This window comes from Schistocerca americana, chromosome 3 (assembly GCF_021461395.2).
Source record: "Schistocerca americana isolate TAMUIC-IGC-003095 chromosome 3, iqSchAmer2.1, whole genome shotgun sequence".
Taxonomy (NCBI): Eukaryota; Metazoa; Arthropoda; class Insecta; order Orthoptera; family Acrididae; genus Schistocerca; species Schistocerca americana.
This window is the reverse complement of record NC_060121.1, coordinates 179,061,595-179,081,308: the sequence shown is the minus strand read 5'-3', so window position 1 is coordinate 179,081,308 and position 19,714 is coordinate 179,061,595.

Below are 19,714 nucleotides of genomic sequence, written 5' to 3'. Positions count from 1 at the left end.
CGTTACTAAGAGGGACGTATGGAGGTTGGGCAGTAACATCGTTACCGGAGAGGACACGAGGTAGCTCGGGAGTATGGTACAAAAAGGGGAGTGCTGGACGTGACGGCGCGACGGACTCTCGTCGCGACTATGAGTTGGAGGGCGTGGAGCGGTTTGCACATGGTCGCGACAGATAGTAATACTGTGGAGTGCTCTAGCCAATCAAAGCGCTCGTTACTAACAGGGACGTATGGAGGTTGGGCAGTAACATTGTTACCGGAGAGGACACGAGGTAGTTCCGGAGTATGGTACAGAAAGGGGAGTGCTGGACGTGACGGCGCGACGGACACTTGGTTGCGACAGAGACATGGAGAGCGTGGAGCGGTTTGTACGTGGTCGCGACAGATAGAAATACTTTGGAGTGCTCTAGCCAATCAAAGCGCTCGTTACTAAGAGGGTCGTATGGAGTTTGGGCAGTAACATCATTACCGGAGAGGACACGAGGTAGTTCGGGAGTATGGTACAGAAAGGGGAGTGCTGGACGTGACGGCGCGACGGACACTCCGTCGCGACAGAGACTTGGAGAGCGTGGAGCGGTTTGCACATGGTCGCGACAGATAGAAATACTTTGGAGTGCTCTAGCCAATCAAAGCGCTCGTTACTAAGAGGGACGTATGGAGGCTGGGCAGTAACATCGTTACCGGAGAGGGCACGAGGTAGTTCGGGAGTATGGTACAGAAAGGGGATTGCTGGACGTGACGGCGCGACGGACAGTCGGTCGCGACAGAGACTTGGAGAGCGTGGAGCGGTTTGCACGTGGTCGCGACATATAGAAATACTTTGGAGTGCTCTAGCCAATCAAAGCGCTCGTTACTAAGAGGGACGTTTGGAGGTTGGGCAGTAACATCGTTACCGGAGAGGACACGAGGTAGTTCGGGAGTATGGTACAGAAAGGGGAGTGCTGGACGTGACGGCGCGACGGACACTCGGTCGCGACAGAGACTTGGAGAGCGTGGAGCGGTTTGCACGTGGTCGCGACAGATAGAAATACTTTGGAGTGCTCTAGCCAATCATAGCGCTCGTTACTAAGAGGGACGTATGGAGGTTGGGCAGTAACATCGTTACCGGAGAGGACACGAGGTAGTTCGGGAGTATGGTACAGAAAGGGGAGTGCTGGACGTGACGGCGCGACGGATACACTGTCGCGACAGAGACGTGGAGAGCGTGGAGCGGTTTGCATGTGGTCGCGACAGATAGAAATACTTTAGAGTGCTCTAGCCAATCAAAGCACTCGTTACTAAGAGGGACGTATGGAGGTTGGGTAGTAACATCGTTCCCAGAGAGGACACGAGCTAGTTCGGGAGTTTGGTACTGAAAGGGGAGTGCTGGACGTGTCGGCGCGACGGACACTCCGTCGCGACAGAGACTTGGAGAGCGTGGAGCGGTTTGCACGTGGTCGCGACAGATAGAAATACTTTGGAGTGCTCTAGCCAATCAAAGCGCCCGTTACTAAGATTGACGTATGGAGGTTGGGCAGTAACATCGTTACCGGAGAGGACACGAGGGTGTTCGGGAGTATGGTACAGAAAGGGGAGAGCTGGACGTGACGGCGCGACAGACACTCGGTCGCGACAGAGACTTGGAGAGCATTGAGCGGTTTGCACGTGGTCGCGACAGATAGAAATACTTTGGAGTGCTCTAGCCAATCAGAGCGTTCGTTACTAAGAGGGACGTATGGATTTTGGGCAGTAACATCGTTGCCGGAGAGGACACGAGGTAGTTCGGGAGTATGGTACAGAAAGGGGAGTGCTGGACGTGACGGCGCGACGGACACTCAGTAGCGACAGATACTTGGAGAGCGTGGAGCAGTTTGCACATGGTCGCGACAGATAGAAATACATTGGAGTGCTCTAGCCAATCAAAGCGCTCGTTACTAAGAGGGACGTATGGAGGTTGGGCAGTAACATCGTTACCGGAGAGGACACGAGGTAGTTCGGGAGTATGGTACAGAAAGAGGAGTGCTGGACGTGACGGCGCGACGGGCACTCGGTCGCGACAGAGACTTGGAGAGCGTGGAGCGGTTTGCTCGTGGTCGCGACAGATAGAAATACTTTGGAGTGCTCTAGCCAATCAAAGCGCTCGTTACTAAGAGGGACGGATGGAGGTTGGGCAGTAACATCGTTACCGGAGAGGACACGAGGTAGTTCGGGAGTATGGTACAGAAAGGGTAGTGCTGGACGTCACGGCGCGACGGACACTCCGTCGCGACACAGAATTGGAGAGCGTGGAACGGTTTGCACGTGTTCGCGACAGATAGAAATACTGTGCAGTGCTCTAGCCAATCAAAGCGCTCGTTACTAAGAGGGACATATGGAGGTTGGGCAGTAACATCGTTACCGGAGTGGACACGAGGTAGTTCGGGAGTATGGTACAGAAAGGGGAGTGCTGGACGTGACGGCGCGACGGACACTCGGTCGCGACAGAGACTTGGAGAGCGTGGAGCGGTTTGCACGTGGTCGCGACAGATAGAAATACTTTGGAGTGCTCTAGCCAATCAAAGCGCTCGTTACTAAGGGGGACGTATGGAGGTTGGGCAGTAACATCGTTACCGGAGAGGACACGAGGTAGTTCGGGAGTATGGTACAGAAACGGGAGTGCTGGACGTGACGGCGCGACGGACACTCGGTCGCGACAGAGACTTGGAGAGCGTGGAGCGATTTGCACGTGGTCGCGACAGATAGAAATACTTTGGAGTGCTCTAGCCAATCAAAGCGCTCGTTACTAGGAGGGACGTATGGAGGTTGGGCAGTAACATCGTTACCGGAGAGGACACGAGGTAGTTCGGGAGTATGGTACAGAAAGGGGAGTGCTGGACGTGACGGCGCGACGGACACTCCGTCGCTACAGACACTTGGAGAGCGAGGAGCGGTTTGCACGTGGTCGCGACAGATAGAAATAATTTGGAGTGCTCTAGCCAATCAAAGCGCTCGTTACTAAGAGGGACGTATGGAGGTTGGGCAGTAACATCGTTACCGGAGAATACACGAGGTACTTCGGGAGTATGGTACAGAAAGGTGAGTGCTGGACGTGACGATGCGACAGACACTCGGTCGCGACAGAGACTTGGAGAGCGTGGAGCGGTTTGCACGTGTTCGCGGCAGATACAAATACTTTGGAGTGCTCTAGCCAATCAAAGCGCTCGTTACTAAGAGGGACGTATGGAGGTTGGGCAGTAACATCGTTACCGGAGAAGACACGAGTTAGTTCGGGAGTATGGTACAGAAAGGGGAGTCCTGGACGTGACGGCGCGACGGACACTCGGTCGCGACAGAGACTTGGAGAGCGTGGAGCGGTTTGCACGTGGTCGCGACAGATAGAAATACTTTGGAGTGCTCTAGCCAATCAAAGCGCTCGTTACTAAGAGGGACGTATGGAGGTTGGGCAGTAACATCGTTACCGGAGAGGACACGAGGTAGTTCGGGAGTATGGTACAGAAAGGGGAGTGCTGGACGTGACGGCGCGACGCACACTCCGTCGCGACAGAGACTTGGAGAGCGTGGAGCGGTTTGCACGTTATCGCGACAGATAGAAATACTTTGGAGTGCTCTATCCAATCAAAGCGCTCGTTACTAAGAGGGACATATGGAGGTTGGGCAGTAACATCGTTACCGGAGAGGACACGAGGTAGTTCAGGAGTATGGTACAGAAAGGGGAGTGCTGGACGTGACGGCGCGACGGACACTCCGTCGCGACAGAGACTTGGAGAGCGTGGAGCGGTTTGCACGTGGTCGCGACAGATAGAAATACTTTGGAGTGCTCTAGCCAATCAAAGCGCTCGTTACTAAGAGGGACGTATGGAGGTTGGGCAGTAACGTCGTTACCGGAGAGGACACGAGGTAGTTCGGGAGTATGGTACACAAAGGGGAGTGCTGGACGTGACGGCGCGACGGACACTCCGTCGCGACAGAGACTTGGAGAGCGTGGAGCGGTTTGCACGTGGTCGTGACAGATAGAAATACTTTGGAGTGCTCTAGCCAATCAAAGCGCCCGTTACTAAGAGGGACGTATGGAAGTTGGGCAGTAACATCGTTACCGGAGAGGACACGAGGTAGTTCGGGAGTATGGTACAGAAAGGGGAGAGCTGGACGTGACGGCGCGACAGACACTCGGTCGCGACAGAGACTTGGAGAGCGTGGAGCGCTTTGCACGTGGTCGCGACAGATAGAAATACTTTGGAGTGCTCTAGCCAATCAAAGCGCTCGTTACTAAGAGGGTCGTATGGAGTTTGGGCAGGAACATCGTTACCGGAGAGGACACGAGGTAGTTCGGGAGTATGGTACAGAAAGGGGAGTGCTGGACATGACGGCGCGACGGACACTCGGTCGCGACAGAGACTTGGAGAGCGTGGAGCGGTTTGCACATGGTCGCGACAGATAGAAATACTTTGGAGTGCTCTAGCCAATCAAAGCGCTCGTTACTAAGAGGGACGTATGGAGGTTGGGCAGTAACATCGTTACCAGAGAGGACACGAGTTAGTTCGGGAGTATGGTACAGAAAGGGGAGTGCTGGACGTGACGGCGCGACGGATAGTCGGGCGCGACAGAGACTTGGAGAGCGTGGAGCGGTTTGCACGTGGTCGCGACATATAGAAATACTTTGGAGTGCTCTAGCCAAACAAAGCGCTCGTTACTAAGAGAGACGTATGGAGGTTGGGCAGTAACATCGTTCCCAGAGAGGACACGAGGTAGTTCGGGAGTATGGTACAGAAAGGGGAGTGCTGGACGTGACGGCGCGACCGACACTTAGTCGCGACAGAGACTTGGAGAGCGTGGATCTGTTTGCACGTGGTCGCGACAGATAGAAATACTTTGGAGTGCTCTAGCCAATCAAAGCGCTCGTTACTAAGGGGGACGTATGGAGGTTGGGCAGTAACATCGTTACCGGAGAGGACACGAGGTAGTTCGGGTGTATGGTACAGAAAGGGGAGTGCTGGACGTGACTGCGCGACGGACACTCCGTCGCGACAGAGACTTGGAGAGCGTGGAGCTGTTTGCACGTGGTCGAGACAGATGGAAATACTTTGGAGTGCTCTAGCCAATCAAAGCGCTCGTTACTAAGAGGGACGTATGGAGGTTGGGCAGTAACATCGTTACCGGAGAAGACACGAGGTAGTTCGGGAGTATGGTACAGAAAGGGGAGTCCTGGACGTGACGGCGCGACGGACACTCGGTCGCGACAGAGACTTGGAGAGCGTGGAGCGGTTTGCACGTGGTCGCGACAGATAGAAATACTTTGGAGTGCTCTAGCCAATCAAAGCGCTCGTTACTAAGAGGGACGTATGGAGGTTGGGCAGTAACATCGTTACCGGAAAGGACACGAGGTAGTTCGGGAGTATGGTACAGAAAGGGGAGTGCTGGACGTGACGGCGCGACGCACACTCCGTCGCGACAGAGACTTGGAGAGCGTGGAGCGGTTTGCACGATATCGCGACAGATAGAAATACTTTGGAGTGCTCTATCCAATCAAAGCGCTCGTTACTAAGAGGGACATATGGAGGTTGGGCAGTAACATCGTTACCGGAGAGGACACGAGGTAGTTCAGGAGTATGGTACAGAAAGGGGAGTGCTGGACGTGACGGCGCGACGGACACTCCGTCGCGACAGAGACTTGGAGAGCGTGGAGCGGTTTGCACGTGGTCGCGGCAGATAGAAATACTTTGGAGTGCTCTAGCCAATCAAAGCGCTCGTTACTAAGAGGGACGTATGGAGGTTGGGCAGTAACATCGTTACCGGAGAGGACACGAGGTAGTTCGGGAGTATGGTACACAAAGGGGAGTGCTGGACGTGACGGCGCGACGGACACTCCGTCGCGACAGAGACTTGGAGAGCGTGGAGCGGTTTGCACGTGGTCGTGACAGATAGAAATACTTTGGAGTGCTCTAGCCAATCAAAGCGCCCGTTACTAAGAGGGACGTATGGAAGTTGGGCAGTAACATCGTTACCGGAGAGGACACGAGGTAGTTCGGGAGTATGGTACAGAAAGGGGAGAGCTGGACGTGACGGCGCGACAGACACTCGGTGGCGACAGAGACTTGGAGAGCGTGGAGCGCTTTGCACGTGGTCGCGACAGATAGAAATACTTTGGAGTGCTCTAGCCAATCAAAGCGCTCGTTACTAAGAGGGTCGTATGGAGTTTGGGCAGTAACATCGTTACCGGAGAGGACACGAGGTAGTTCGGGAGTATGGTACAGAAAGGGGAGTGCTGGACATGACGGCGCGACGGACACTCGGTCGCGACAGAGACTTGGAGAGCGTGGAGCGGTTTGTACATGGTCGCGACAGATAGAAATACTTTGGAGTGCTCTAGCCAATCAAAGCGCTCGTTACTAAGAGGGACGTATGGAGGTTGGGCAGTAACATCGTTACCGGAGAGGACACGAGTTAGTTCGGGAGTATGGTATAGAAAGGGGAGTGCTGGACGTGATGGCGCGACGGATAGTCGGGCGCGACAGAGACTTGGAGAGCGTGGAGCGGTTTGCACGTGGTCGCGACATATAGAAATACTTTGGAGTGCTCTAGCCAATCAAAGCGCTCGTTACTAAGAGAGACGTATGGAGGTTGGGCAGTAACATCGTTCCCAGAGAGGACACGAGGTAGTTCGGGAGTATGGTACAGAAAGGGGAGTGCTGGACGTGACGGCGCGACCGACACTTAGTCGCGACAGAGACTTGGAGAGCGTGGATCTGTTTGCACGTGGTCGCGACAGATAGAAATACTTTGGAGTGCTCTAGCCAATCAAAGCGCTCGTTACTAAGGGGGACGTATGGAGGTTGGGCAGTAACATCGTTACCGGAGAGGACACGAGGTAGTTCGGGTGTATGGTACAGAAAGGGGAGTGCTGGACGTGACTGCGCGACGGACACTCCGTCGCGACAGAGACTTGGAGAGCGTGGAGCTGTTTGCACGTGGTCGAGACAGATGGAAATACTTTGGAGTACTCTAGCCAATCAAAGCGCTCGTTACTAAGAGGGACATATGGATGTTGGGCTGTAACATCGTTACCGGAGAGGACACGAGGTACTTCGGGAGTATGGTACAGAAAGGGGAGTGCTGGACGTGACGGCGCGACGGACACTCGGTCGCGACAGAGACTTGGAGAGCGTGGAGCGGTTTGCACGTGGTCGCGACAGATAGAAATACTTTGGAGTGCTCGAGCCAATCAAAGCGCTGGTTACTAAGAGGGACCTATGGAGGTTGGGCAGTAACATCGTTACCGCAGAGGACACGAGGTAGTTCGGGAGTATGGTACAGAAAGGGAAGTGCTGGACGTGACGACGCGACGGACACTCCGTCGCGACAGAGACTTGGAGAGCGTGGAGCGGTTTGCACGTGGTCGCGACAGATAGAAATACTTTGGAGTGCTCTAGCCAATCAAAGCGCTAGTTACTAAGAGGGACGTATGGAGGTTGGGCAGTAACGTCGTTACCGGAGAGGACACGAGGTAGTTCGGGAGGATGGTACAGAAAGGGGAGTGCTGGACCTGACGGCGCGACGGACACTCGGTCGCGACAGAGACTTGGAGAGCGTGGAGCGGTTTGCACGTGGTCGCGACAGATAGAAATACTTTGGAGTGCTCGAGCCAATCAAAGCGCTGGTTACTAAGAGGGACGTATGGAGGTTGGGCAGTAACATCGTTACCGCAGAGGACACGAGGTAGTTTCTGGAGTATGGTACAGAAAGGGGAGTCCTGGACGTGACGGCGCGACGGACAGTCGGTCGCGACAGAGACTTGGAGAGCGTGGAGCGATTTACACGTGGTCGCGACATATAGAAATACTTTGGAGTGCTCTGGCCAATCAAAGCGCTCGTTACTAAGAGGGACGTATTGAGGTTGGGCAGTAACATCGTTACCGGAGACGACAAGAGGTAGTTCGGGAGTATGGTACACAAAGGGGAGTGCTGGAAGTGACGGCGCGACGGACACTCGGTCGCGACAGAGACTTGGAGAGCGTGGAGCGGTTTGCACGTGGTCGCGACAGATAGAAATACTTTGGAGTGCTCTAGCATCTCAAAGCGCTATTTACTAAGAGGGACGTATGGAGGTTGGGCAGTAACATCGTTACCGGAGAGGACACGAGGTAGTTCGGGAGTATGGTACAGAAAGGGGAGTGCTGGACGTGACGGCGCGACGGACACTCGGTCGCGACAGAGACTTGGAGAGCGTGGAGCGGTTTGCACGTGGTCGCGACAGATAGAAATACTTTGGAGTGCTCTAGCCAATCAAAGCGCTCGTTACCAAGAGGGACGTATGGAGGTTGGGCAGTAACATCGTTACCGGAGAGGACACGAGGTAGTTCGGGAGTATGGTACAGAAAGGGGAGTGCTGGACGTGACGGCGCAACGGACACTCGGTCGCGACAGAGACTTGGAGAGCGTGGAGCGGTTTGCATGTGGTCGCAACAGATAGAAATACTTTAGAGTGCTCTAGCCAATCAAAGCGCTCGTTACTAAGAGGGACGTATGGAGGTTGGGCTGTAACATCGTTCCCAGAGAGGACACGAGGTAGTTCAGGAGTATGGTACAGAAAGGGGAGTGCTGGACGTGACGGCGCGACGGACACTCCGTCGCGACAGAGACTTGGAGAGCGTGGAGCGGTTTGCACGTGGTCGCGACAGATAGAAATACTTTGGAGTGCTCTAGCCAATCAAAGCGCTCGTTACTAAGAGGGACGTATGGAGGTTGGGCAGTAACATCGTTACCGGAGAGGACACGAGGTAGTTCGGGAGTATGGTACACAAAGGGGAGTGCTGGACGTGACGGCGCGACGGACACTCCGTCGCGACAGAGACTTGGAGAGCGTGGAGCGGTTTGCACGTGGTCGTGACAGATAGAAATACTTTGGAGTGCTCTAGCCAATCAAAGCGCCCGTTACTAAGAGGGACGTATGGAAGTTGGGCAGTAACATCGTTACCGGAGAGGACACGAGGTAGTTCGGGAGTATGGTACAGAAAGGGGAGAGCTGGACGTGACGGCGCGACAGACACTCGGTCGCGACAGAGACTTGGAGAGCGTGGAGCGCTTTGCACGTGGTCGCGACAGATAGAAATACTTTGGAGTGCTCTAGCCAATCAAAGCGCTCGTTACTAAGAGGGTCGTATGGAGTTTGGGCAGTAACAACGTTACCGGAGAGGACACGAGGTAGTTCGGGAGTATGGTACAGAAAGGGGAGTGCTGGACATGACGGCGCGACGGACACTCGGTTGCGACAGAGACTTGGAGAGCGTGGAGCCTTTTGCACATGGTCGCGACAGATAGAAATACTTTGGAGTGCTCTAGCCAATCAAAGCGCTCGTTACTAAGAGGGACGTATGGAGGTTGGGCAGTAACATCGTTACCGGAGAGGACACGAGTTAGTTCGGGAGTATGGTACAGAAAGGGGAGTGCTGGACGTGACGGCGCGACGGTTAGTCGGGCGCGACAGAGACTTGGAGAGCGTGGAGCGGTTTGCACGTGGTCGCGACATATAGAAATACTTTGGAGTGCTCTAGCCAATCAAAGCGCTCGTTACTAAGAGAGACGTATGGAGGTTGGGCAGTAACATCGTTCCCAGAGAGGACACGAGGTAGTTCGGGAGTATGGTACAGAAAGGGGAGTGCTGGACGTGACGGCGCGACCGACACTTGGTCGCGACAGAGACTTGGAGAGCGTGGATCTGTCTGCACGTGGTCGCGACAGATAGAAATACTTTGGAGTGCTCTAGCCAATCAAAGCGCTCGTTACTAAGGGGGACGTATGGAGGTTGGGCAGTAACATCGTTACCGGAGAGGACACGAGGTAGTTCGGGTGTATGGTACAGAAAGGGGAGTGCTGGACGTGACGGCGCGACGGACACTCCGTCGCGACAGAGACTTGGAGAGCGTGGAGCTGTTTGCACGTGGTCGAGACAGATGGAAATACTTTGGAGTACTCTAGCCAATCAAAGCGCTCGTTACTAAGAGGGACATATGGATGTTGGGCTGTAACATCGTTACCGGAGAGGACACGAGGTACATCGGGAGTATGGTACAGAAAGGGGAGTGCTGGACGTGACCGCGCGACGGACACTCGGTCGCGACAGAGACTTGGAAAGCGTGGAGCGGTTTGCACGTGGTCGCGACAGATAGAAATACTTTGGAGTGCTCTAGCCAATCAAAGCGCTCGTTACTAAGAGGGACGTATGGAGGTTGGGCAGTAACATCGTTACCGGAGAGGACACGAGGTAGTTCGGGAGTATGGTACAGAAAGGGGTGTGCTGGACGTGACGGCGCGACGGACACTCGGTCGCGACAGAGACTTGGAGAGCGTGGAGCGGTTTGCACGTGGTCGCGACAGATAGAAATACTTTGGAGTGCTCGAGCCAATCAAAGCGCTGGTTACTAAGAGGGACCTATGGAGGTTGGGCAGTAACATCGTTACCGCAGAGGACACGAGGTAGTTCGGGAGTATGGTACAGAAAGGGAAGTGCTCGACGTGACAACGCGACGGACACTCCGTCGCGACAGAGACTTGGAGAGCGTGGAGCGGTTTGCACGTGGTCGCGACAGATAGAAATACTTTGGAGTGCTCTAGCCAATCAAAGCGCTCGTTACTAAGAGGGACGTATGGAGGTTGGGCAGTAACGTCGTTACCGGAGAGGACACGAGGTAGTTCGGGAGTATGGTACAGAAAGGGGAGTGCTGGACGTGACGGCGCGACGGACACTCGGTCGCGACAGAGACTTGGAGAGCGTGGAGCGGTTTGCACGTGGTCGCGACAGATAGAAATACTTTGGAGTGCTCGAGCCAATCAAAGCGCTGGTTACTAAGAAGGACGTATGGAGGTTGGGCAGTAACATCGTTACCGCAGAGGACACGAGGTAGTTCGGGAGTATGGTACAGAAAGGGAAGTGCTGGACGTGACGACGCGACGGACACTCGGTCGCGACAGAGACTTGGAGAGCGTGGAGCGGTTTGCACGTGGTCGCGACAGATAGAAATACTTTGGAGTGCTCTAGCCAATCAAAGCGCTCGTTACTAAGAGGGACGTATGGAGGTTGGGCAGTAACATCGTTACCGGAGAGGACACGAGGTAGCTCGGGAGTATGGTACAGAAAGGGGAGTGCTGGACGTGACTGCGCGACAAACTCTCGTCGCGACAGAGAGTTGGAGAGCGTGGAGCGGTTTGCACATGGTCGCGACAGATAGAAATACTTTGGAGTGCTCTAGCCAATCAAAGCGCTCGTTACTAAGAGTGACGTATGGAGGTTGGGCAGTAACATCGTTACCGGAGAGGTCACGAGGTAGTTTCTGGAGTATGGTACAGAAAGGGGAGTCCTGGACGTGACGGCGCGACGGACAGTCGGTCGCGACAGAGACTTGGAGAGCGTGGAGCGATTTGCACGTGGTCGCGACATATAGAAATACTTTGGAGTGCTCTGGCCAATCAAAGCGCTCGTTAATAAGAGGGACGTATGGAGGTTGGGCAGTAACATCGTTACCGGAGACGACAAGAGGTAGTTCGGGAGTATGGTACCCAAAGGGGAGTGCTGGACGTGACGGCGCGACGGACACTCGGTCGCGACAGAGACTTGGAGAGCGTGGAGCGGTTTGCACGTGGTCGCGACAGATAGAAATACTTTGGAGTGCTCTAGCATCTCAAAGCGCTATTTACTAAGAGGGACGTATGGAGATTGGGCAGTAACATCGTTACCGGAGAGGACACGAGGTAGTTCGGGAGTATGGTACAGAAAGGGGAGTGCTGGACGTGACGGCGCGACGGACACTCGGTCGCGACAGAGACTTGGAGAGCGTGGAGCGGTTTGCACGTGGTCGCGACAGATAGAAATACTTTGGAGTGCTCTAGCCAATCAAAGCGCTCGTTACTAAGAGGGACGTATGGAGGTTGGGCAGTAACATCGTTACCGGAGAGGACACGAGGTAGTTCGGGAGTATGGTACAGAAAGGGGAGTGCTGGACGTGACGGCGCAACGGACACTCGGTCGCGACAGAGACTTGGAGAGCGTGGAGCGGTTTGCATGTGGTCGCAACAGATAGAAATACTTTAGAGTGCTCTAGCCAATCAAAGCGCTCGTTACTAAGAGGGACGTATGGAGGTTGGGCTGTAACATCGTTCCCAGAGAGGACACGAGCTAGTTCGGGAGTATGGTACAGAAAGGGGTGTGCTGGACGTGACGGCGCGACGGACACTCCGTCGCGACAGAGACTTGGAGAGCGTGGAGCGGTTTGCACGTGGTCGCGACAGATAGAAATACTTTGGAGTGCTCTAGCCAATCAGAGCGCTCGTTACTAAGAGGGACGTATGGAGGTTGGGCAGTAACATCGTTCCCAGAGAGGACACGAGGTAGTTCGGGAGTATGGTACAGAAAGGGGAGTGCTGGACGTGACGACGCTACGGACACTTGGTCGCGACAGAGACTTGGAGAGCGTGGAGCGGTTTGCACGTGGTCGCGACAGATAGTAATACTGTGGAGTGCTCTAGCCAATCAAAGCGCTCGTTACTAACAGGGACGTATGGAGGTTGGGCAGTAACATCGTTACCGGAGAGGACACGAGGTAGTTCGGGAGTATGGTACAGAAAGGGGAGTGCTGGACGTAACGGCGCGTCGGACACTCCGTCGCGACAGAGACTTGGAGAGCGTGGAGCGGTTTGCACGTGGTCGCGACAGATAGAAATACTTTGGAGTGCTCTAGCCAATCAAAGCGCTCGTTACTAAGAGGGTCGTATGGAGTTTGGGCAGTAACATCGTTACCGGAGAGGACACGAGGTAGTTCGGGAGTATGGTACAGAAAGGGGAGTGCTGGACATGACGGCGCGACGGACACTCGGTCGCGACAGAGACTTGGAGAGCGTGGAGCGGTTTGCACATGGTCGCGACAGATAGAAATACTTTGGAGTGCTCTAGCCAATCAAAGCGCTCGTTACTAAGAGGGACGTATGGAGGTTGGGCACTAACATCGTTCCCAGAGAGGACACGAGGTAGTTCGGGAGTATGGTACAGAAAGGGGAGTGCTGGACGTGACGGCGCGACGGACACTTGGTCGCGACAGAGACTTGGAGAGCGTGGAGCTGTTTGCACGTGGTCGAGACAGATGGAAATACTTTGGAGTACCCTAGCCAATCAAAGCGCTCGTTACTAAGAGGGACATATGGATGTTGGGCTGTAACATCGTTACCGGAGAGGACACGAGGTACTTCGGGAGTATGGTACAGAAAAGGGTGTGCTGGACGTGACGGCGCGACGGACACTCGGTCGCGACAGAGACTTGGAAAGCGTGGAGCGGTTTGCACGTGGTCGCGACAGATAGAAATACTTTGGAGTGCTCTAGCCAATCAAAGCGCTCGTTACTAAGAGGGACGTATGGAGGTTGGGCAGTAACATCGTTACCGCAGAGGACACGAGGTAGTTCGGGAGTATGGTACAGAAAGGGAAGTGCTGGACGTGACGACGCGACGGACACTCGGTCGCGACAGAGACTTGGAGAGCGTGGAGCGGTTTGCACGTGGTCGCGACAGATAGAAATACTTTGGAGTGCTCTGGCCAATCAAAGCGCTCGTTACTAAGAGGGACGTATGGAGGTTGGGCAGTAACATCGTTACCGGAGACGACAAGAGGTAGTTCGGGAGTATGGTACACGAAGGGGAGTGCTGGACGTGACGGCGCGACGGACACTCGGTCGCGACAGAGACTTGGAGAGCGTGGAGCGGTTTGCACGTGGTCGCGACAGATAGAAATACTTTGGAGTGCTCTAGCATCTCAAAGCGCTATTTACTAAGAGGGACGTATGGAGGTTGGGCAGTAACATCGTTACCGGAGAGGACACGAGGTAGTTCGGGAGTATGGTACAGAAAGGGGAGTGCTGGACGTGACGGCGCAACGGACACTCGGTCGCGACAGAGACTTGGAGAGCGTGGAGCGGTTTGCATGTTGTCGCAACAGATAGAAATACTTTAGAGTGCTCTAGCCAATCAAAGCGCTCGCTACTAAGAGGGACGTATGGAGGTTGGGCTGTAACATCGTTCCCAGAGAGGACACGAGCTAGTTCGGGAGTATGGTACAGAAAGGGGAGTGCTGGACGTGACGGCGCGACGGACACTCCGTCGCGACAGAGACTTGGAGAGCGTGGAGCGGTTTGCACGTGGTCGCGACAGATAGAAATACTTTGGAGTGCTCTAGCCAATCAGAGCGCTCGTTACTAAGAGGGACGTATGGAGGTTGGGCAGTAACATCGTTACCGGAGAGGACACGAGGTAGCTCGGGAGTATGGTACAGAAAGGGGAGTGCTGGACGTGACGGCGCGACGGACACTCGTCGCGACAGAGAGTTGGAGAGCGTGGAGCGGTTTGCACGTGGTCGCGACAGATAGAAATACTTTGGAGTGCTCTAGCCAATCAAAGCGCTCGTTACTAACAGGGACGTATATAGGTTGGGCAGTAACATCGTTACCGGAGAGGACACGAGGTAGTTCGGGAGTATGGTACAGAAAGGGGAGTGCTGGACGTGACGGCGCGACGGACACTTGGTTGCGACAGAGACTTGGAGAGCGTGGAGCGCTTTGCACGTGGTCGCGACAGATAGAAATACTTTGGAGTGCTCTAGCCAATCAAAGCGCTCGTTACTAAGAGGGTCGTATGGAGTTTGGGCAGTAACATCGTTACCGGAGAGGACACGAGGTAGTTCGGGAGTATGGTACAGAAAGGGGAGTGCTGGACATGACGGCGCGACGGACACTAGGTCGCGACAGAGACTTGGAGAGCGTGGAGCGGTTTGCACATGGTCGCGACAGATAGAAATACTTTGGAGTGCTCTAGCCAATCAAAGCGCTCGTTACTAAGAGGGACGTATGGAGGTTGGGCAGTAACATCGTTACCGGAGAGGACACGAGGTAGTTCGGGAGTATGGTACAGAAAGGGGAGTGCTGGACGTGACGGCGCGACGGATAGTCGGGCGCGACAGAGACTTGGAGAGCGTGGAGCGGTTTGCACGTGGTCGCGACATATAGAAATACTTTGGAGTGCTCTAGCCAATCAAAGCGCTCGTTACTAAGAGAGACGTATGGAGGTTGGGCAGTAACATCGTTCCCAGAGAGGACACGAGGTAGTTCGGGAGTATGGTACAGAAAGGGGAGTGCTGGACGTGACGGCGCGACCGACACTTGGTCGCGACAGAGACTTGGAGAGCGTGGATCTGTTTGCACGTGGTCGCGACAGATAGAAATACTTTGGAGTGCTCTAGCCAATCAAAGCGCTCGTTACTAAGGGGGACGTATGGAGGTTGGGCAGTAACATCGTTACCGGAGAGGACACGAGGTAGTTCGGGAGTATGGTACAGAAAGGGGAGTGCTGGACGTGACGGCGCGACGGACACTCCGTCGCGACAGAGACTTGGAGAGCGTGGAGCTGTTTGCACGTGGTCGAGACAGATGGAAATACTTTGGAGTACTCTAGCCAATCAAAGCGCTCGTTACTAAGAGGGACATATGGATGTTGGGCTGTAACATCGTTACCAGAGAGGACACGAGGTACTTCGGGAGTATGGTACAGAAAGGGGAGTGCTGGACGTGACGGCGCGACGGACACTCGGTCGCGACAGAGACTTGGAAAGCGTGGAGCGGTTTGCACGTGGTCGCGACAGATAGAAATACTTTGGAGTGCTCTAGCCAATCAAAGCGCTCGTTACTAAGAGGGACGTATGGAGGTTGGGCAGCAACATTGTTACCGGAGAGGACACGAGGTAGTTCGGGGGTATGGTACAGAAAGGGGAGTGCTGGACGTGACGGCGCGACGGACACTCGGTCGCGACAGAGACTTGGAGAGCGTGGAGCGGTTTGCACGTGGTCGCGACAGATAGAAATACTTTGGAGTGCTCGAGCCAATCAAAGCGCTGGTTACTAAGAGGGACGTATGGAGGTTGGGCAGTAACATCGTTACCGCAGAGGACACGAGGTAGTTCGGGAGTATGGTACAGAAAGGGAAGTGCTGGACGTGACGACGCGACGGACACTCGGTCGCGACAGAGACTTGGAGAGCGTGGAGCGGTTTGCACGTGGTCGCGACATATAGAAATACTTTGGAGTGCTCTGGCCAATCAAAGCGCTCGTTACTAAGAGGGACGTATGGAGGTTGGGCAGTAACATCGTTACCGGAGACGACAAGAGGTAGTTCGGGAGTATGGTACACGAAGGGGAGTGCTGGACGTGACGGCGCGACGGACACTCGGTCGCGACAGAGACTTGGAGAGCGTGGAGCGGTTTGCACGTGGTCGCGACAGATAGAAATACTTTGGAGTGCTCTAGCATCTCAAAGCGCTATTTACTAAGAGGGACGTATGGAGGTTGGGCAGTAACATCGTTACCGGAGAGGACACGAGGTAGTTCGGGAGTATGGTACAGAAAGGGGAGTGCTGGACGTGACGGCGCGACGGACACTCGGTCGCGACAGAGACTTGGAGAGCGTGGAGCGGTTTGCACGTGGTCGCAACAGGTAGAAATACTTTGGAGTGCTCTAGCCAATCAAAGCGCTCGTTACTAAGAGGGACGTATGGAGGTTGGGCAGTAACATCGTTACCGGAGAGGACACGAGGTAGTTCGGGAGTATGGTACAGAAAGGGGAGTGCTGGACGTGACGGCGCAACGGACACTCGGTCGCGACAGAGACTTGGAGAGCGTGGAGCGGTTTGCATGTGGTCGCAACAGATAGAAATACTTTAGAGTGCTCTAGCCAATCAAAGCGCTCGTTACTAAGAGGGACGTATGGAGGTTGGGCTGTAACATCGTTCCCAGAAAGGACACGAGCTAGTTCGGGAGTATGGTACAGAAAGGGGTGTGCTGGACGTGACGGCGCGACGGACACTCCGTCGCGACAGAGACTTGGAGAGCGTGGAGCGGTTTGCACGTGGTCGCGACAGATAGAAATACTTTGGAGTGCTCTAGCCAATCAGAGCGCTCGTTACTAAGAGGGACATATGGAGGTTGGGCAGTAACATCGTTCCCAGAGAGGACACGAGGTAGTTCGGGAGTATGGTACAGAAAGGGGAGTGCTGGACGTGACGACGCTACGGACACTTGGTCGCGACAGAGACTTGGAGAGCGTGGAGCGGTTTGCACGTGGTCGCGACAGATAGAAATACTTTGGAGTGCTGTAGCCAATCAAAGCGCTCGTTACTAAGAGGGACGTATGGAGGTTGGGCAGTAACATCGTTACCGGAGAGGACACGAGGTAGCTCGGGTGTATGGTACAGAAAGGGGAGTGCTGGACGTGACGGCGCGACAGACTCTCGTCGCGACAGAGAGTTGGAGAGCGTGGAGCGGTTTGCACGTGGTCGCGACAGATAGTAATACTGTGGAGTGCTCTAGCCAATCAAAGCGCTCGTTACTAACAGGGACGTATGGAGGTTGGGCAGTAACATCGTTACCGGAGAGGACACGAGGTAGTTCGGGAGTATGGTACAGAAAGGGGAGTGCTGGACGTGACGGCGCGTCGGACACTCCGTCGCGACAGAGACTTGGAGTGCGTGGAGCGGTTTGCACGTGGTCGCGACAGATAGACATACTTTGGAGTGCTCTAGCCAATCAAAGCGCTCGTTACTAAGAGGGTCGTATGGAGTTTGGCAGTAACATCGTTACCGGAGAGGACACGAGGTAGTTCGGGAGTATGGTACAGAAAGGGGAGTGCTGGATATGACGGCGCGACGGATAGTCGGGCGCGACAGAGACTTGGAGAGCGTGGAGCGGTTTGCACGTGGTCGCGACATATAGAAATACTTTGGAGTGCTCTAGCCAATCAAAGCGCTCGTTACTAAGAGAGACGTGTGGAGGTTGGGCAGTAACATCGTTCCCAGAGAGGACACGAGGTAGTTCGGGAGTATGGTACAGAAAGGGGAGTGCTGGACGTGACGGCGCGACCGACACTTGGTCGCGACAGAGACTTGGAGAGCGTGGATCTGTTTGCACGTGGTCGCGACAGATAGAAATACTTTGGAGTGCTCTAGCCAATCAAAGCGCTCGTTACTAAGGGGGACGTATGGAGGTTGGGCAGTAACATCGTTACCGGAGAGGACACGAAGTAGTTCGGGAGTATGGTACAGAAAGGGGAGTGCTGGACGTGACGGCGCGACGGACACTCCGTCGCGACAGAGACTTGGAGAGCGTGGAGCTGTTTGCACGTGGTCGAGACAGATGGAAATACTTTGGAGTACTCTAGCCAATCAAAGCGCTCGTTACTAAGAGGGACATATGGATGTTGGGCTGTAACATCGTTACCGGAGAGGACACGAGGTAGTTCGGGAGTATGGTACAGAAAGGGGAGTGCTGGACGTGACGGCGCGACCGACACTCGGTCGCGACAGAGACTTGGAAAGCGTGGAGCGGTTTGCACGTGGTCGCGACAGATAGAAATACTTTGGAGTGCTCTAGCCAATCAAAGCGCTCGTTACTAAGAGGGACGTATGGAGGTTGGGCAGTAACATTGTTACCGGGGAGGACACGAGGTAGTTCGGGAGTATGGTACAGAAAGGGGTGTGCTGGACGTGACGGCGCGACGGACATCCGGTCGCGACAGAGACTTGGAGAGGTTGGAGCGGTTTGCACGTGGTCGCGACAGATAGAAATACTTTGGAGTGCTCGAGCCAATCAAAGCGCTGGTTACTAAGAGGGACGTATGGAGGTTGGGCAGTAACATCGTTACCGCAGAGGACACGAGGTAGTTCGGGAGTATGGTACAGAAAGGGAAGTGCTGGACGTGACGACGCGATGGACACTCGGTCGCGACAGAGACTTGGAGAGCGTGGAGCGGTTTGCACGTGGTCGCGACAGATAGAAATACTTTGGAGTGCTCTAGCCAATCAAAGCGCTCGTTACTAAGAGGGACGTATGGAGGTTGGGCAGTAACATCGTTACCGGAGAGGACACGAGGTAGTTCGGGAGTATGGTACAGAAAGGGGAGTGCTGGACGTGACGGCGCGACGGACACTCGGTCGCGACAGAGACTTGGAGAGCGTGGAGCGGTTTGCACGTGGTCGCGACAGATAGAAATACTTTGGAGTGCTCTAGCCAATCAAAGCGCCCGTTACTAAGAGGGACGTATGGAGGTTGGGCAGTAACATCGTTACCGGAGAGGACACGAGGTAGTTCGGGAGTATGGTACAGAAAGGGGAGTGCTGGACGTGACGGCGCGACGGACACTCGGTCGCGACAGAGACTTGGAGAGCGTGGAGCGGTTTGCACGTGGTCGCGACAGATAGAAATACTTTGGAGTGCTCTAGCCAATCAAAGCGCTCGTTACTAAGAGGGACGTATGGAGTTTGGGCAGTAACATCGTTACCGGAGAGGACACGAGGTAGTTCGGGAGTATGGTACAGAAAGGGGAGTGCTGGACGTGACGGCGCAACGGACACTCGGTCGCGACAGAGACTTGGAGAGCGTGGAGCGGTTTGCATGTGGTCGCAACAGATAGAAATACTTTAGAGTGCTCTAGCCAATCAAAGCGCTCGTTACTAAGAGGGACGTATGGAGGTTGGGCTGTAACATCGTTCCCAGAAAGGACACGAGCTAGTTCGGGAGTATGGTACAGAAAGGGGTGTGCTGGACGTGACGGCGCGACGGACACTCCGTCGCGACAGAGACTTGGAGAGCGTGGAGCGGTTTGCACGTGGTCGCGACAGATAGAAATACTTTGGAGTGCTCTAGCCAATCAGAGCGCTC